Genomic DNA, 19,219 nt, shown 5'->3' on the forward strand with positions numbered 1-19,219 from the left:
TCTTGGTTTTCTCAGTATTGCTATTATATTTTGAAAAACAAAACTTGTTACCTGTTAGATCAATTAAGAAAAAAATAAATTTCTATTTTATGTTTACTTTTCATTTTACCATCATTTATCCATTTCCTTACACTGCCTTTGTATGGATGTGAAACTCTGCCCCATGTTTTCTTTTTCTAAAGAATCTATTTTAACTTTTCCTGCAAGTAAAGTTGCAGGCAGTTTCTATTTGAGAAAGTCTTCATTTCTCCTTTGCCTCTGAAGGATCATTTCAGAGGGTACAGAATCCTAGGTTTGTGTGTCCTTTTTCTCAACACTAAATATTTCACTCCTTTCTCTTCTTGCTTACTTGTATGGTTTCTGAGAGGTCAGAATAATTCTTACATCTTATTCCTCTATAGGTAAAATGGTTTCTTCTGTTGCTTTCTTCTCCTTCTTGCTTTCCAATTACACACTGATTACATCCAGTATAATTGTCTTACAGCCTGTAGAGACTCTTCCATTTTTTCCAGTTTTTTTCTCTTTGCTTTTCATTTTCAATGTTTCTATTAAGATATATTCAAAATCAGTCTTTCTTCAGTTGTGTGCTGTCTACAAATAAGCTCATGAAAGGCGTTCTTCATTTGTATGACAGTGTTTTAGCTCTCTAGCATTTCTTTGTTTTTGTGTTTTAATTTCTACCCCCCTGCTTAACTTATCCATCTATTCTTCAATATCTGACTTATTTGCCCATTATAGCCTTTAATGTACTAACCAGAAATAATTTAAATTCAAAGTGATAATTCCAATATCCCCACCATATCTAAATCTGGTTCTGAAGTTTGCTGCTCTTCCAACTATGTTGTCTTTTAGTATAGTATATAACTTCTTGATAGTTATAGATGATGTATTGAATAAAAAGAATTGCTAAAAATAAGTTTTGTAATGTAGTGGGGAGGTATGGGGGGAGCAAAGTGTTGTATACTCCCGTGACTAGGTCTTAGGCCTTAGGGAAGCCAGTGTCTGTGGTCGATGAAGTTCACATGCAATTCTCAGTCCCCCCCCTTTCCTGTGCCCCCTTAGAGGGGAAGGATGGTTAGGTTTGAATAGAGTTTAATCATTTCCCTTCTCCTACATGGCGGACTAGAGCAGGCTGGAGTGGGATATGTTCTTTCCTCCAAAAGAAAAGACTAGAGCCATTTGCATATTTCCCTTCCCCTAGGTCACTTAGACTCTGATCAAATGCCTTCAGGTTCGGCTCTCATTAACTAGTTTCACCTAGGGGCAGAACTTGTTAAGAACAGAATTCTCTGGCACATCACAAAATGGATTCTTTCCCCATTCCCTTGGTGAAAGCATGATTTTTTTTTCCCCCAATATCACTCTGAGAACTGTAGGGACCCAGGAGCTAAAAATCAGAAAAAACCTGGGGCCTCACTCATCGCCTGTGACTGGATTTTTTAACTCTCAGACTTGTCCACGCTGAGCCTCCAAACAGTCATCAACTGCAGTTCAGGTTTTCCTACCCCAGAGCTTGTTCTGAGGAGATTGCACCTTGTGGGTTTCTGGTCCAGTAAGTTGTGATTCTCTTTATCTGTCAATGTGTCTCTCCAATGCAGGGGCCACTGTTTGCTCTGGGAACCCACTTTCTAATGAATCTGAGATGATCTTTTAGTTCAGCTTTTACTTGTTAATTTGGAGAGACAATATCTGTACTTTATGGAACCAGAAACGAAGTCTCAGGCTTTTACTTTTTGTTCATTTTTATCACTGTCTATGTTCTAGGTTTTCTCAGAGTGCGTCTTCTTGAACTGCCCAGCAGAACACAGGATGGGGAGTAAAGAGAAGTCAGCTAAGAAAGGTCAGATCAATTCTCTCTCTCTTTCTCTTTCTCTCTCTCAAAATATCAAGTGCCCTTGTCCTTAGGCAATCCATGATTAAGTTCATTAAAATCGTAACAAAAACATTTGTAAGCCTGACACTGATAAGCCAGGAACCGGGTTTCCCATACCATATCCCAATATTCAATTCACTTGTTGCACACAGAGTCCTTTTGTTTTGGACAGTTGATTTCTAGACTATTTCCTCTCAAACAAATATCCTTTTAAGCCTTAAATAAAAGATTTTGCCCTGTAGTTTTTTTTTTCCCAAATATGTTTTTCTTTAAGTTGTAACATCAGTTATTTTTAAGTGAAAATTGGGATCAAATTGAACCCATAATCCCAAGACCATTACAATAATTTTTATCTTCTGATTCCCCAGGGTTAGAGATGACAAGATCGATGGATGTAAAATGGTTTCTCATTTTTTATTTAAAAAAATAAATATCTAGTAATTAATACAGAGTAAAAGTCAGTTTTTACTTATATTTTTTATTAGAATGAGATTTCATGCTGTGTGACTCATTCAAACACTTAAATAAAAATGAGAATTTCATTTCTCATAACCCCCACACCCCCCTCCCCAGGGCTCCAGAGTAACTCCTATTAGCAGTTTAATTACTAGACGTATAAACCTTTGTGTCTTTGAACATACATACATGTTTGTATACAAAAATGTATATGCTATCTGTAATAGCCTTCAATTTGCTTTTATCTGCCAAAAATACATCACAGAAAAGTTTTTATATAAAACTACATGTAGATCTGCCTCATTCATTTTAATGTCTGCCTAGTATTCTATCTCATGCATGTGCAATAATTTATTTGACTGTTCTCTGGTTGATAAACATTGAGTCTGTTTTCAGTTTTTCGCCATTCCAAATAATGGTGCAATAAACATCCTTGTACATAAATTATTATGACATGTTTATTTTTACCATTTACCCTAAAAAGTCTGACAAACCCACAATCTAAGATGAGACAAACACTTCACTGTCTGTTTCCCAGGTTAAGCTGCAAAATCATACAAGGGAACAAAACACACACCATGGTCTTTCATACAGTGGGCTACAGACAGCTTCAGGGCCCCAGAGATCAATGGCTCTTAATATATTCTCAACCAGGAGGGCGCCCAGTCAGATACAGGCTAGGATCCACAGTTCATGTTTATAAAGGGAGGGTACAAATGGGAGGAGTAAAATGAATGTCTCAAAGGGTAGTGCCTGAAATATCAGTCACAGCAAAGGGCATGTGAGGTAAGATTCATGGGGAAAAAAACCTCTGACACTTCCCAAGCACTTACAGGAAGCAAAGGTCAAAGCTCAGATAAGTTTACTGGCACTTTAGAGGTTACAACCCCTCTAAATTACCATAGTCATTCCTTGTCTCCAGTGTTAAACTACTGCAGTAGAATCTAATAGCAAGTGCCATGTGCAAAAGCAGCCAATGTGCAATGTCACATGTAGGTAACACCTGATCACCAGCTGAAGTCCTGGTTTCACAGCCTTTCTATAAATATATTGGACCTTTCTCCAAACTTAATTTCTCCTTGCTCCAATTCTCTCTCTCTCTCTCTCTCTCTCTCTCTCTCTCTCTCACTCTGGTAGTTCAACTACAGTTTTTGAGCAGTTACAATGAGTCTAGAACTATGCTAAGTACCATTTGGGCATCATCACATGTAACTTTGGCAAGAATGCTATGAAATCAGTGTTGCTATCACTCCCATTATGCAAACTCAGAGGGATCACTTGTTCATAGGTAGCAGAGCCAAATCTAGGCAGGCCTGTTCTAAAGCCCAGGTGTCATACCCCTACAGGAAGTGAACTATTTTATTTTGAATGTTCAAGGAAGAAATCCACAGATCTGAATGATGGAACCCTATCAATACATAGTAACGACAGTAGCACTACCCAGCTTCCTTTGGTTTCTATCTTGGTTGCCAGGAAACATAATTCTCAGATTGTTTGAAGCAGAATATTGATGAAGTCCTAAAGCCCAAAGTAAGGGAGAAGAATTAGTACTTCAAAATGTGTTTGAGATCTATTCAAAAGGCATAAAAGAACAATAAGACTGCTGAATCAAGTTTGAAATCTCTGAGAAATCATGGGGAATAAAAGAAAAGCAGGATAATAAGAAACAAATACAGATATTCAGAGAGAATAAAGGAGATTTTGCATATTTATATCTTGAGTATTTAACAAACATATCAATATTCCATAACTGATTATTAAAATAATTCCTTACTTGAAAGCAAAATAAAAATTTCTAGACAGAATTTAAAAAATCAAAGAGAGAGAATCTAGTTCTTTCTTCACATTTTTTTAAAGGGCGAACCTATTTATGTGTTGCTCAAGTTTCTGACTATTGTTTCACAGAAAAGTATTTAGCAAAATTTAGCAAAAAGCAAAAGGTTTCATGGTAAGGTATGCAAGAAAGAAGGTTGGTGACAGGCAGTTTGATAAAGGACTAATCATTTTGACTATCAAACTTAATACTGCTAGTTAAGCAAAAAAGTGAATATATGCCAATTTTCTTTGTGCATTGGCCATGGAGAAAGAAGAAAATTGAATGTCTACCAGTCCTCTGTAATAAGACTAGACATCCTTGTAAATATACTTCAGTAGAGGTCTAGTTTGCTATTGTTTGTGACTTAAAAAAAAAAAAAAGAGTAAATATCATCACAGAAAGATTCGGTTTATTTTGACTTTTCTCACTCATGTTCTTAATTATAACAAAAACCCATCCAGATCAAAATGGATGGAGATATATATCTGTCTATATATCTGCATCTATCTACTTAGTCTTCAGAAGATGATTTGGATATTCTAATTCTAATTTGATGTCTTGATTAAAATACATTTCATAATGAGAATATTAGATGAGAGAAACACTCGTTTGTATGCAGATATAGAGATGGACAACATAGCCAGCAGGTATTTCCCAAAAATTGATGAATAGAACTATGTTACTTTACAAAATGATGAGGCTAACCCCAGGGAGGCACTTCCTAAGATTACAGAGAGCAAAATTCCTTCGTGGCCACAGAAAAGGAGTAACCTAATAGATAATAAATCAATGAGTGAATATTTGAGCATCTCCAATACTGCAATGTATATACCTGGTGTTGTGTCATATGAACACATAGCCTTTATCTTTCCAAAACTTATATTCCTGTTGATGAAATGAGATATCTTCAATCTCAATCTCTCTTTCTCTTTCTCTCTCTCTCCCTCCTCCCTGTTCCTCCTGTCCCCACCTCTTTTTTTCCTCTCCCTCTCTGTGGAAAAGTCATGAGATTTAAGTCGGAGGGATAGAGTGGGATCATATAATAGAACTCTTTGAAAGGTAAATATTTGATCTAAAACTATAGGCAATGAGGAGCCTATTTAAACAAGGCAAGAAATACTGAATGGAGCTTAGGAAGAAATGTCTGTCAGCAATGTGGGCAATCGAAAACAAAACTTGTTTCACTATTGGACTATGATGTTTGAGTTGAAATAAGGTTTCTGAAGAGTAAATAATTGTGAGCCAGAGTAACTGTGATATTGTCATTTATAATAGGAAATAAACATTTGGTCTTCCTCCTGGTCCCTGGTACAGAATTCTAAAACCCTTGTAATTTCCTATGATAAAGCTAGTAAAGGCATCTTTTGTTGTGTTAATGAAGCAGCTCTTGGGGGTTGTCTAAGGATGGGCTATGGAAGCCAAGGAGGCAACCTGGGATTGATTACCATCACCAATAACCAATGTTTTTTTTATCAATAGAGCCTATGTAATAGAAGCTCAATAAAAACCAAAAGGGATGGAATTAAGAGAGCTTCTGGGTTGGTAAGCAAGTGGCAGTGCTAGCAGAGTGGTACCTCTGAGAGGGACTGGAAGTTTCGTGAGCATTACCATGCATTTTTTTTTTCCATCTGGCTGTTCCTGAGTTACATCTTTCTATAATAAACCAGTAATCTAGTAAGTAAAATGTTTCTGTGTTCTGTGCATTGCTGCAGTAAATTGATGCACCCAGGGATGTAGAGTCATTGGTGTCCATAAGAAACATGATGAAGCTAAAATAAAATAATAGCATTTATTTAAGTCCTGGATTTGCAAGGTAGGGTGCACAAGCATAAGTAACAGCCCAAATTCTGTCCTGCTCCAGTCTTGATTGAGGGAGTTTTTTTAAGAGGAAGGAGGAGAAGGAGAATATTGCAAAAGCTGTTTACCAAGAATTAGAATTGGTTATGGATTATATTCCTTATTGTTCATTGGCTTTTAGTCAAGTTGACTTTGGTTCCTACAGAGATGTGAAAAAGAAAAAAAAAAAAAAGGCTTTGCACAGTTTTCTGAGAAGGTTGTGCCTAGTAGGAAACTGGTTCTTGCCAATCAGTAAAATTTTGTTTGCTTGTCTTTTTAAGTTGAGTTCAGTAAAATGGAGTTTCAGGCTCAAGGTGGAGTTAGTTTAGTCTGCTTTGAACATTTCTTTCTCTCATTGAACTTCTGTTCTTTAGCTAATGGGTGAGAAGCACAAGTCACAAGCTAGGTTTGGAGTCTGAAGTTGTGAGGAGGGCAGTCTTATGGGACTAAACTATTAATCCATGGAATCTAACCATGGAGAGATAGTGTCAGAATTGAGTTAACTGCTTAGTGGTGTTCAAACACCCATACATCCAAAAAAAAATTAATATTTACAGTTTACTGAATCGGTGACCCCCCCCCATAGTGATAACAAAGAATGTGGATTCTTTGAACCATTGTAGTTTGGTTATGACATGGAATATAGTAAGAAATAATTGAAGCAACAGAATTGCCAAACTCATCATACTTCAAAAAAAGTAAAGTGTTGAATTTCAAAACTATAACCAAAAGGTTACTTTTTAAAAGGTGTGCTCAATTTAAATCATTCATCATAATCAGTTGTTTCATAGTACAATATTTTAAATACTATGTTTGCTAATAAAAATCCTATTAATGAGTACTTTTCTAAAAAGTCTCTCATTAATCCAGTCATATTCTATAACCATTAGAAAAACTTGGAATGCTAATAAGAGAAAGAATGTTTTAATGAAATAAAATATCCAAACGTAACTACCCAGACAGCGATACTCGAGTCTCAATGGAGAAATGTTAAATATTATCAAAGGTCTCTCCACAGCCAAGGCCCTGGGGCATAGCACACTCCTCCAAGAATTATGTACTAAATTAGCTAGTGTTCTCCTAGATCATTTATTAGAACTTTATAACCAGATCTTGAAATTAAAAACCATCCATATTGCACACTGTCAATATTTTATGCATTATATTAAGAAAGAAGAACTGCTACAGTTTAAGTTTCTCCTTGGCTCTCTGCCTCCAAAAACACCCTTTTGGAAAGTGTATATGACCCAGTTCTCACCTGGCAGGTAAAATACAAATCGTTCTCTTTTCACTCTTGTAGACAAACTTGGACTCATGCCAAGAAGAATCTGGCTAATGCATGAACATTCATGGCAAATATTTTAAACATGCGCCTTTATATTTAGATAACCAATTAAAAAAAAGATATCTAGTGAAAAGGAGCATTTATATAGTTAAGCTTACTTACATTACTTACTTCCGCTTGAAAATGAATGCAAAAGTTTTCTCAACAGTCAATGACTGCAATCCAAGGAAAGGACAGAAAGAGATGACACACTGGATTTCCTAAAGAAGAAAGAGTGTGTCTATTACAGAGGCAAGGAAATAGAGGGCTTGCAAAGAAATATATTAATATTCATTCCACTTCTCCCCACAGAGTGTGTAATTAGAGTACCCATATTAATTAAAAGAATGATAAAACTCTTCTTTTTATACCCTGCCATCTTTACCCTCTAATGTGCTTACCCCTGTATCCAGTAGAACATTATTCAGCTAGTTAGCAATTAATGGAGCTTTGATATAATGCAAGTTAGAACCTAACAATAATCTGCTGTTATAGCAGAGCAGTTGACCGCTCTCTCCTCATATGACCATTTCTCCAGTCACAAACTGTGAATGTGTCTTGCTGGTGGGATTTTTGTTCCCTTTTCTGTTTCCCCAGCATATAAGGGTTTATATAGCCCATCATCCAATTTTGGAGAGTGATTTCAGGCTCTTTCATTAATGTCAGCACCTCATGTGTCATTGAGGCTCCACCTATAACCTCACACCAACTCAAAGGCCAAGGTGACCCATACATAGGACAAAGACTACAACTTTGCAGAGTCTACACCAAGTATTTTGTTTCAATAACCCCTGAGATCGTTTTAAAGAGGCATGACGTAATCATCTGGTTGGTTGTTTTTTTTTTATGAAGTTTTTCAACCACCAGTTTGTCTCAAGGGAATTTTTAGATCTTGTGAAATTAAGAGCAAGTTTCAAAAAAGAAAAAATTTTCAGATAGAAGTTAAAAATATGTAGGGCATTAGTGGAGAGATAAAATTTAATTCAATTTTCCTCTTGACCTGTTTTAACCTCTAACATAGCAGATTGTCCATTAGCTCCGATAAGCACAGATTTCAGAGCCCCTGCCCAAAAGACTTCTGCAACATTCATGATGCTCTAGGCAAGGAACCAGGAGCAAACAAAGCTCCCATCTAGATGTGTGTTTTGTTGTATCGTCAGGGCCATGACAGTGCATGGTGCATCAGAACATGTGAGATGGCTACAGAATGAAAGAATAAGACCAATGTTAGCTTATGAAGCTAGAGAAAAAAAGAAGATAAAAATTTCCCACAGAAGATTAGGTACATAAAATCCCTTTGAAAATAGCCATTTGATAAATAAAATCACATAACTATTTTCAAATCAATATTTGGAATATCTTTAATCATTTATTTGAGCACCACTGAAGAAAAATCCCAATAAAAATTATTTCAGTAAACCAGTCTAGTTTTTTTACCCTCATATAGGTAATATAATTATCCCCTGTACACATTGCCTTTATCATGTAAAAAAAAGTCTTTAATATCCTCATTTTAAAAGATTTACATCATCGCTCTTGCTCCCTAGGATGCTTTCATTTTTATACATCCATCATTAAATGAGCACAGTACCCCTATTTCCTTTTTCATTTTCAAAGGAAGACTGGACTGGACTTTATTAGCATTTTAAATCTATTTTTCTAAAGGGAAAAAGATATCAAGAATCAATGGAACTTTTCTCTGTGATATTAAAAATCACTAGGTGGTCTTAAATTTCCTGCCTTTTTATGCTTTTTTCATGTTAGGAACCCGAGACCTATTTTGGGTTGGCTGTAACCCAAAGAGAAGTTGGCTCAAACTTGAACAGGCAAACTGTGGTTTCTTTTTTCAAAAAAGAAGCACTTTCACTTGACAAATCAAAAAAAGTATTATTAATTTAAATTGCATTCAAAGATACAAAATAAGTCCAAATAGTATGATTGCTTTCCTAACTTTATACATAGAAAAGGCTTTACTGAAAAATTAATTCAGAGTCACACAAGTAGCCAAGGTGAATAAATCAAACTGGAAGATTGTCTGGCTTGAATAGAAAAATAGTGACAAAAATGTGGGACGAGAGATCATTTAATGACAGCCCATCTGGTTCCATCCAGTTGCCAGAGAATCAGAGGCCGGGGATCGAACCAGCAGTGCAGAGGCTGCGGGCAGCTTGTCAACCCAGCACTCAACCGTTGCGCCACTGGGGAGGCCCTAGTTGCCAGAGAATCAATGTCAGCTACCATACAAACGGTTAGTCCATAACACTTGGATCCTCCAAGTGAAAGTGATGATGAATTTAAGAACCCTTTACTGTCTGTGGGAAAACTTGAAGCACATCTTTCTAGGTCACTAGCTTCAAGTCCACAAGAAGGTTTCATGTCAATATCACCTACACACGATTCAAAAACACTAGCCCAATTGTCTGATTGACCCAATACCTTGTTCTTCTTGGAAACCAGTCCCAATAATCAATGCGTGCTTTGTTTGACTTGACATGATTCTTAAAATGCTAGTTTTATTAAAATTAACATGTCACATACACAAAGAAAATTTCTAACATCAAATAACAGAGTGTAATCATAACAAATTAAAGAGTTCATTTCTGTAGCATGTTACTATAGTGTTAAGTATTGTTTAACATATTGAGATGACTCTTATTTTTGTAAGTTCTCAATATTTGCTTTTGGGAGCAAGTTAAGGAGTATGCGTTTTTTTCAACCCTGTGTTTATAAGTAAAAGGATTCGTTATCAAACAGCAAATGTTTTCCCATCTAAAATAAACAAACAAAAAAAAAAAAAACCCTGCTTTTGAAAATCTGTTTTTCAAAAACGGAATTTCTAAAAGTCACCTTTCTAAAGTGTATCACATATTCACAGTATATAAATCTTTTTGTTGAGATTGAAATTCTTGCTTGAAGACATCTTATCTAAATTCGTCAAGAGACAGTATTAGGTAATGAAAACAGACATTGATTGGAATCTCTCAATCCAAAACTGGTTTTGAGTCCTAGCTGTTGCTCTCACTTTGAAAGGTTTAATGGATCATCTTTAGTTTTATCATATGGAAATGAAGATAATAATCTCTATCTCAGCAGATCCTTACAAGGATGACTATAGCACTAATTACAGGTCTTGGTCACAAGCAGTACAGCTTAGTAATTAAAAGCAGAAGTCTAGAGCTGGATTCTGGGTTCAAATCCCAGCTTTGCCTTTATAACTTGTAGCCTTGGACAGTTACTTAAATTCCCTATGCTGTAGATTCCCCTCCTGTAAAATGGGAACAAAGATAATACCCACCTCATATGCTTGTTAGGAGGTTTGTGAATAATTATATGTTTATTATTAAATAATACCTTTGGGACAGGATGAAGCACAGAATACATTCTACACAAATATTGGCTTCTACTTTAAAAACAGTCTAATAAGTGATATTTATTACAAGGAGAAACAGGAGGCCCAGAAGAGGTAGAATGTACAAGGAAAACATATCAAATGACTCCCTTTCAAGAGAGTGTAAACAACTGAATCACTGTGACAATATTTATTTATTTATTTTAAAGAAGACTTGATCCAAAATCATCGATTACCATGAATTGCCATGAGTCACCAGTTCTGAAGGACAACAACTTTCATATATTTTCATATAGCAGTGTAAATTACAGTCATCATGTTGTACATTAAATCCTTACTACTTATAAGTACCTTGTAACTGAAAGTTTGTAGCTTCCTCCAATTCCACCTCCTAGGTTCCTCACCCCCATAGTCTGTAACCACAAACCTGACGCCTTTTTCTACACATTTGAGTTGATTTTTCTTTTTTAAATTTCATATATAAATGTGATCCTCCAGAATTCTCATTCTCTGGACCCCTTTCAGTTAGCATAATGCACTCAAGGTCCACCATGTCGATGCAAATTACAGGGCTGCTTTGTGTTTTTTATGGCTGAATAGTATTCAATTGCTATGTGTATGCCTCAACTTCTTTATTTACTCTCCTGTGGAAAACACTTAAGTTACATGTCTGGTCATTGTAAATAATGCTGCTATGAACACAGGAGTACAGATGTCTTTTTAGATTATTGTTTTCATTTTCCATGGTGGTAGTCTACAAAGAACAACACTGGATCAGTGACAGTTCTATTTTTAGTGTTTCGAGGATATTCCACATTGCTTGCCTTCGTGTCTATGCCAGGTTAAAACCCCACCAACAGGGCACAAAATCTCCTTTTCCCCACGGTTGCCAACATTTGTCACCTCTTACATATTTTTCTTTTTTGTTTTTTACAATAACAAAAAAAAAAGTCATCAACGAAATACCCACCCCCATCCCTTAGCCCCTCTGTACCCTTTCTCCTAGCCTCGATCTCTTTACCTCTGGTAACCTCAGTTCAGTTATCAGTGGCCTCTAGTTCATTTTATTTTACTTTGTCAATTCATCAACTTTGTAACCTTCTATTACTAATATATGTGAAATCATCTAACATTTGTCTTTATCTTTCTGGCTAACTTTGCTTCGCATATCACCTCAAGTTCCTCCTGCTTAGCTGCACAGTGCAAAAATTTTTCCTTATACCTGACTAGTATTCTGTTGTGTGTATAATAGATCATCTTTATCCAATTGTTTATCAATGAGCACTTAGATTGCTTTAATAGCTTAGCTATTGTAAATAATACCACAATAAACACTGTGGGCTATTCAATTCTTAGAGTTGATGGTTTCATGTTCTTCAGATAGATATCCTGAAATGAAATAGCTGGATTGTACAGTAGTTCTATGTTAGCTTTTAAGAAAGATCCAGACCACTTTCCAAAGTGGCTGAAGCAAATGTACATTCCTATCAGTAATGTAAGAGTGTTTCTCCTTCTCCACATCCTCTCCATGCCACCAGCAAATGGAAAATTTTAATCCTTTCTAATTATGATACCTATTTTTTTTTTTTGGTTGCTTGAACTGACAAGGACTTCTAACACTATTTGAGTGTAAGAGATGGCAAAATTCTCTGTTTTTTGAGGAAGAACTTTCAACCTTTCACAATTAAGCATATCATTAGCTGTGGGTTTATCATATATGACCTTTATTATGTTGAGGTACATTTCCTCTGTACTTAATTTAAGAGCTTCTGTCATGAATGGATATTGAATTTTATCAAACACCTTACCTGCATCTTGACATTGTGATTTTTCTCTTTCATTCTATTAATGTGATGTGTCATGTTGATTATTTTGCATATGTTGAACAACCCTCTATCCTAGATATAAATGCCACTTTATCATGGTGAATGACTCTGTTGGTGTCTGTTCAATTTCATTTGCAAGTATTTTATTGATAACTTTCATTGGCCTGTAGGGTTTGGTTGGCTGTTTGTTTTCTTTTTTTTTTTTTTTTCCTTGTAGTTTTCTTCTCTGACTTCGCATATTGATACTCATCTTATAAAATGAATCTATGAGTATTCCTTTCTCAATCAATTTTTTTAAAGATTTATCCATTCATGCATACAAGAGCTGGGGTACAGGCCAGAGACACGGGGGGTGAGAGGATCCACCAGAGACAGAGCGGGGAACAGAACAGGCAGACTGACCAAAATACACCACTGAGGGGAGTAGCGGGTAAGACAGGAGAGGTCTGCTGCGCCATGTGGGATTCTCCCAGGCCGGCCAGGGATCAAACTCTTGCTACAGAGGCTGTGGATTGCTTCATATTGCGGTGCTTAACCCCTTGTGCCACCAGGGAGGCTCTCAATCAATTTTTTGTGAGGCCATACTTTTATCATGTTAATTCATGTGTAATAAATCAATGTTTACCTATTTCCTTAAGTAAAATTTATAAATACAGACAAAATGTTAGTCATCTGTGTTTAAACTTTGCTTGTTATTTACACACACAAAAAGAAAAAAAAACTTAAAAACCACCCTAAATATTTCAACAATATAAAAAGCTAAGCTCTCTTGCACAGCCAATAATCCATGTAAAGTGTCAGAAAACTTACTTAGTTGTAAATGTAAGATAGACAAAGATGGTAAAGTGATTATTTCAGGAAAAACTAGAATTTAGAAATCAGCAAGCCAAATGGGTATTTCTTTAGCTTCAGTGTATCATTTATTTGATAAGTGCTTATTTCCCCATTTGTTTTGTTGTGTCCTTCAGCCTTATCCATTACCTAAAGTTTGACTCTCTTATTTATTATCACGAATTGATCATTTAAATTTTTTGTATGAAAATAGATATTGGGAAACAAAAACAAAGAGAAACCCCACCAACTGGGAGAACATTTTTGTACCCAACACTAATGATAAAGGACTGATCACAAAAATCTGCAAAGAGCTGATGAGACTCAACAACAACAAAGAAAATAATCCAGTCAAAAAATGGGCAGAAGAGCTAAAAAGAAACTTCTCTGAAGAGGAAATGCAAATGGCCAACAGGCATATGAAAAAATGTTCAACATCACTTGTCATCAGGGAAATGCAAATCAAAACTACCATGAGATACCATCTTACACCAGTGAGAATGACACATATTAAAAAAACTAGCAACAACAAATGTTGGCGAGGGTGTGGAGAAAAAGGAACTCTTCTGCACTGTTGGTGGGAGTGCAAACTGGTCCAACCACTGTGGAAAGCTGTGTGGAGATTTCTGGACCTACTAAACATAGAGCTTCCATATGATCCAGCAATTCCACTCCTAGGTATTTACCCAAAGGACACAGAAACATCAATTCCAAAGAACACCTGCTGTTTATAGCAGCACTGTTTACAATAGCTAAGCTTTGGAAACAACCCAAATGCCCAAAAATAGATGACTGGATCAAGAAGATGTGGTACATATATACCATGGAATATTACTCAGCATTCAAAAAAGATAAACACATGCAATTTGCAGCAACATGGATGGCGCTGGAAGGGACCATGCTCAGCGAAATAAGCCAAAAAGAAAAAGAAAAATACCGGATGGTCTCACTCATAGCAGGAATCTAGAAAACTTAAATAAGGGACCAGGAAAATGAATATAAGAAAGTGAAAATCAAAATCAACAAAAAACTATGAACCAGAGACACTTTTAGGGGGGCGGGGGCGGGAGGGGAGGGATTGGGGTCAGAATGGGGGGGGCTGCAATTGTATGGGGAATATAACAATAAAATTTATATAAAAAAAAAAAGAAAATAGATATTGGGAGAACTCCTCACAGTTTCCTTTGCTTCACTGACTTGATTTTTTTTCAGCATCAAATCTGCATTTACTTGACTCCAGCAAGGATTTTAATTTAGTTGTTATATTCTGGCAACCTCTCTAATGTATTATTTCTTTGTAAATGTTGCTATGAACTACAATAATTACTATAGTTTTGCTTTTAGAATTCAAATACATATATTTTAAATGAAGAAAATATTGTTTTGCAGACATTTTTAAAATGAGAGATATATACATCTGTTCTCTTACAAAAGAAATCTAAGCAATTTATATATGATACACTATAAGCATGTGCAGACAAATACATTCTCTGTTCTCTACTTCAAAGAGCTTAGAGTAAAGGTAATAATAATGATAAAAATAGCACATTTAAGATTTCCCTATATCCCAGAAATTTTATGAAGCATTTTTAAATGTATTATAATCGAATCCTCATGAAAATATGAAAAAGGTACTGATATGCTAATTTTAGAGCAAACAAATGCTAAAAGAGCTTTACTCATCTGCTCAAGTTTATGTGAAACCATGACTCCAAAATCATCTGTCCATCATTTTATTTACCACCTCTATATTTTTCTCTGATTTCTTATAATGTCCCTCCATTAAATTAAACCAACACACATTTCTGTAAAGGCCAGGCAGAAAATACCTTAGCCTTTGTGGACTATATGGTCTCCTTTACAGCTACTCAACTCTGCTGTCGAACTGCAGAAGTAGCCATAGATAATACATAAGCAAATGACATGAGTGTGTTCCAATAGCACTGTAATTATAGATACTGAAATTTGAAATTTCATAAAATTTTATATATCATAGAACATTATTTTTTTTCAATCATTTAAAAGTATACAGACCATTCTTAGATCATGATGGCCTTTGCAGCACTTATCAGATTTGCATTAAGTAACTGTTTTATAATTACTTGAATTATGTACATTCTTTCCATTTGACTGTAAATTCCATGATGATGGGGATCAGGAATATCATTTTTATTGCTTCCACCAGTACCTGCTAAGGAAGTCTCTAGCATTCAGTACACAATTGTTTAATGAATTAATCAATTAAATAAGACTCAAGTACGTTAGGTCTTCTGGCTGCTTGAGACTTGATTCAAGCCATTTAGGTCCAAGATTCAATTTTTAAGTCTCTGTTTTTGAAGTCAACACATGAATTCTGTATTTTTACTCTTTTGCCCATTTTATCCCAGTTTGTTTTGGAGGAAAATAATTTATATTTTGTCTCTTTTTAAAGAACATATGTTACATTGTATCAGCCTAAATATTTTAATTTTCCTTTTGTGTTTTTCATCCCATGGGTACTTCAAGTTATTGCTTCATATCAAAATTTCTGATTCCTAGGTTTGGAATAGAGGAACCATGTATCTGTAGAGAGAGATCAGTTGAGAGGCCAGGCCATCAGCGGTCTGGTTACAGGTGCATACATGGGGCTTTAAATATAGCTGGAAGTGGGGAAACCAAAAGCAAGAAAGGAACTCTAATGTCTGTGAAACTTTACTCTTATGCACTTCAAGAATTTTTTGTGAGAAGAGCTAAAAATAAACTTCTCTGAAGAGGAAATACAAATGGCCAACAGGCATATGAAAAAATGTTCAACATCACTTGTAATCAGGGAAATGCAAATCAAAACTACCATGAGATACCATCTTACACCAGTGAGAATGGCACATATTAAAAAAACTAGCAACAACAAATGTTGGTGAGAATGCAGAGAAAAAGGAACTCTTCTGCACTGTTGGTGGGAGTGCAAACTGGTCCAACCACCTTGGAGAGCTCTGTGGAGATTCCTCAACCTGCTAAAGATGCAACTTCCATATGATCCAGCAATTCCACTCCTAGGTATTTACCCAAAGGACACAGAAACATTAATTCCAAAGACCACCTGCACCCCTATGTTTATAGCAGCACTATTTACAATAGCTAAGGTATGGAAACAACCCAGATGCCCAAAAATAGATGACTGGATCAAGAAGATGTGGTACATATACACCATGGACTATTACTCAGCAATCAAAAAAGATAAACTCATGCAATTTGCAGCAACATGGATGGCGCTGGAAGGGATCATGCTCAGCAAAATAAGCCAGAAAGAATAAGAAAAATACCAGATGGTCTCACAGATAGAAGGAATCTAGAAAACCTAAATAAGGGACCAGGAAAAGGCTAATTCTAATAAAAATCAAAATCAACAAACAACTATAAACCAGAGACACACTGGGGTGGGGGTGGGGAAGGAGGGAGTAAAATCAAAACAAGGGGAGTGGGAATTTTATGGGGACTATAACCAAGATGAAAATGCATACATACATTGTGCAAAAATGAAAAATGATGTAAAAAAAATGTGTAAAATAAAAAAAAACGGAAAACAATCAATTAATGGGTGTTTTTTCTTCCCATAAAAATCATGTCAAGTATTTTTTAAGTAAACAAGAAGTTAAAAAATAGCTCATAATAAATAGTTGATACTGATATCTAAATACTAAATGCAAATGTTAAATATTGAAATTAATTCATACATGGGGTTATCTTAAGGAAAAAATGAAATATTGCAGCGGCCTATGTGATACAGGTATTTGTAAATATTTTTTGGTGTGTATTATTTTGTGTGAAAGTCTAAAATGAACAAAGTAAAAGCTCCAGTCATGTATGAAGTAAAACTGTAATATAATTACCTTTTGCATAAAGGGAAATCATAGCATTTAGATTTATTGAAGTAATATTAATTTTTAAAGGTTGCAAAAAAAATTTTTTTTGTGAAGCACTGTCATAGTTTCACTACAGTGGAAAAATAGAGTTGTTTGTATTGTTACCCAAAAGTTAATGACCACATAGTTTATAAGTAAAAATGAACCATAGTTGCCTTCAACGCCAAAATGGAAACAACATTGCAGGGGAAAAAAAAAAGTATATTTGCTTATGAGACTGTATGACAGCCCCACCCCCAAGGGCAATTCATCAACAGAAGTGCATATGAAGAGGCCAAGAGACATTTATGAATATTACAAAATGGACAATCCCACCACATTAAATGAAATGTCGGAATATCTGTTCTCCATCTATTAGCTCTCATCCTGTAACCCTTCAGAAGAAAATGGAACTGCCAGAGAAAACTCCAATTACGTACTCTGAGCCTAAGGCATATTCAAGCCTTAGTGATCCAACCTGGTGTGGTTTTAAAATTCAAAGGTAATCTAGTGATGTCAATCAGGGCTTTCTCATCATCCTGCATTTTTCCTCCATCAAAGAGAAAAAAAAAAAAAGAGAAAAATGCCTGAATGTGATACAGCTGTAACAAAGAAACATCCAACACAGAGGAAATGCTATTTCCCCTTGACGCACTGTCATTAACCAACAAAGGGCCAACTGGAAAAGCAGGTGTTTCCTGGGGAATAGGACAGATCAGTGAGGGCATTCTCAGATTTAACATGAGGACAACTTTATATAAAGGCATGTGTCTTTATTTGTGTTTTTTTTTCTTTTATTCCCTTGAATGGAATCGAAAAGAGTGGTATTCCTTCAGATCTTTCTTGTCAGGTTTCAATGAAATTGTGAGATATCTTGGTTCATTAATGTTTCCCACAATCCCTTGGGAACAGAGAGATGTCTATGTAGAGGATGAAATTTTTATGGAGAAGATACGCCATGAAGCATCAGACAGATATTTGACAACATGGAAAGATAAGTCCTTAGCTGTTTTGTTTTGGTTTGGTATTCTGAAGAGTGTGCTTTATCTGGATCCAGGTTACAGTCAGTCAAGGTTAAAGGCAGACTTGTTCTTCTTCGGTGACTTGACTTTGTTTGCTATCAGTGTTTTGGCTCACAGCAAAACAAGCGATAATGATGGTACACTGATGAATAGGAATGTGTTTCCATTAAATCATTCTTCAATAAGGTCTCTGCTTCTGTAACTTGGCTTTTCCTACCACCCTTTGGTCTGGGCCTCTGTGTGTGAGGTTGAAGGGAAAGGCATAATCCCCTCTGTCTAGACCCAAGCATGTGGCCCTGCATGTCCCCAGAAGGGCATCCACTCCTGCCTGGCTCTTGGGTTCTAGCAGTCAAGAAGGTGCTGAACAGCAGACATGTGCTAGCGGAAAGCTTCCCTCCTTTTTGCTAATAAGCCCCTTCGCCAGGCAGGACCCAGAGAAATCATGCAGCAAGATGTTTTCTCATAGAAAATGTTTCAGTAATCAACCAGCGATGAAAAAGGGGAACTTAATTTTCAAACCAATCTGGGATGATTCTTCTGTTTATTTTTGGATGTTAAGATAGAGAAGCTTTGGCACTCCTGTCTTTTTTTCTGGGTGTTAAATGATACAAACAATTGTACAGGTTTACTAATTTGGAGATGAAATCAATGGTTTCAATGTCAAAAATACTTTATTTTGAATCTTTTTGAAAAGAGGACATATTTTCTGAAATAGCTTTACCGCATTCCAAGATATACATTTAATAATAAATAATCTTAAACATCCAAGACAAATTGATCTCTTAAACTATAAATATAATAATGTTAGAATATTCCTATAATCGCATGTAGATAAATCCAAATTGATATGGATTTCATTAATCTGGTAATTGCAGAGACATGGCTTGATGTTTACCTTTGTAATAGCTCTAGAAAAAAAGGGCAAGCTAAGCAAATTACTATTGCCCTCACAAATCCATAAGGGGAATGCTTACCTAAGTGAATCCATTTATACACAAATTATAT

Source organism: Talpa europaea (genome assembly GCF_964194135.1).
Source record: "Talpa europaea genome assembly, chromosome: 10".
NCBI lineage: Eukaryota > Metazoa > Chordata > Mammalia > Eulipotyphla > Talpidae > Talpa > Talpa europaea.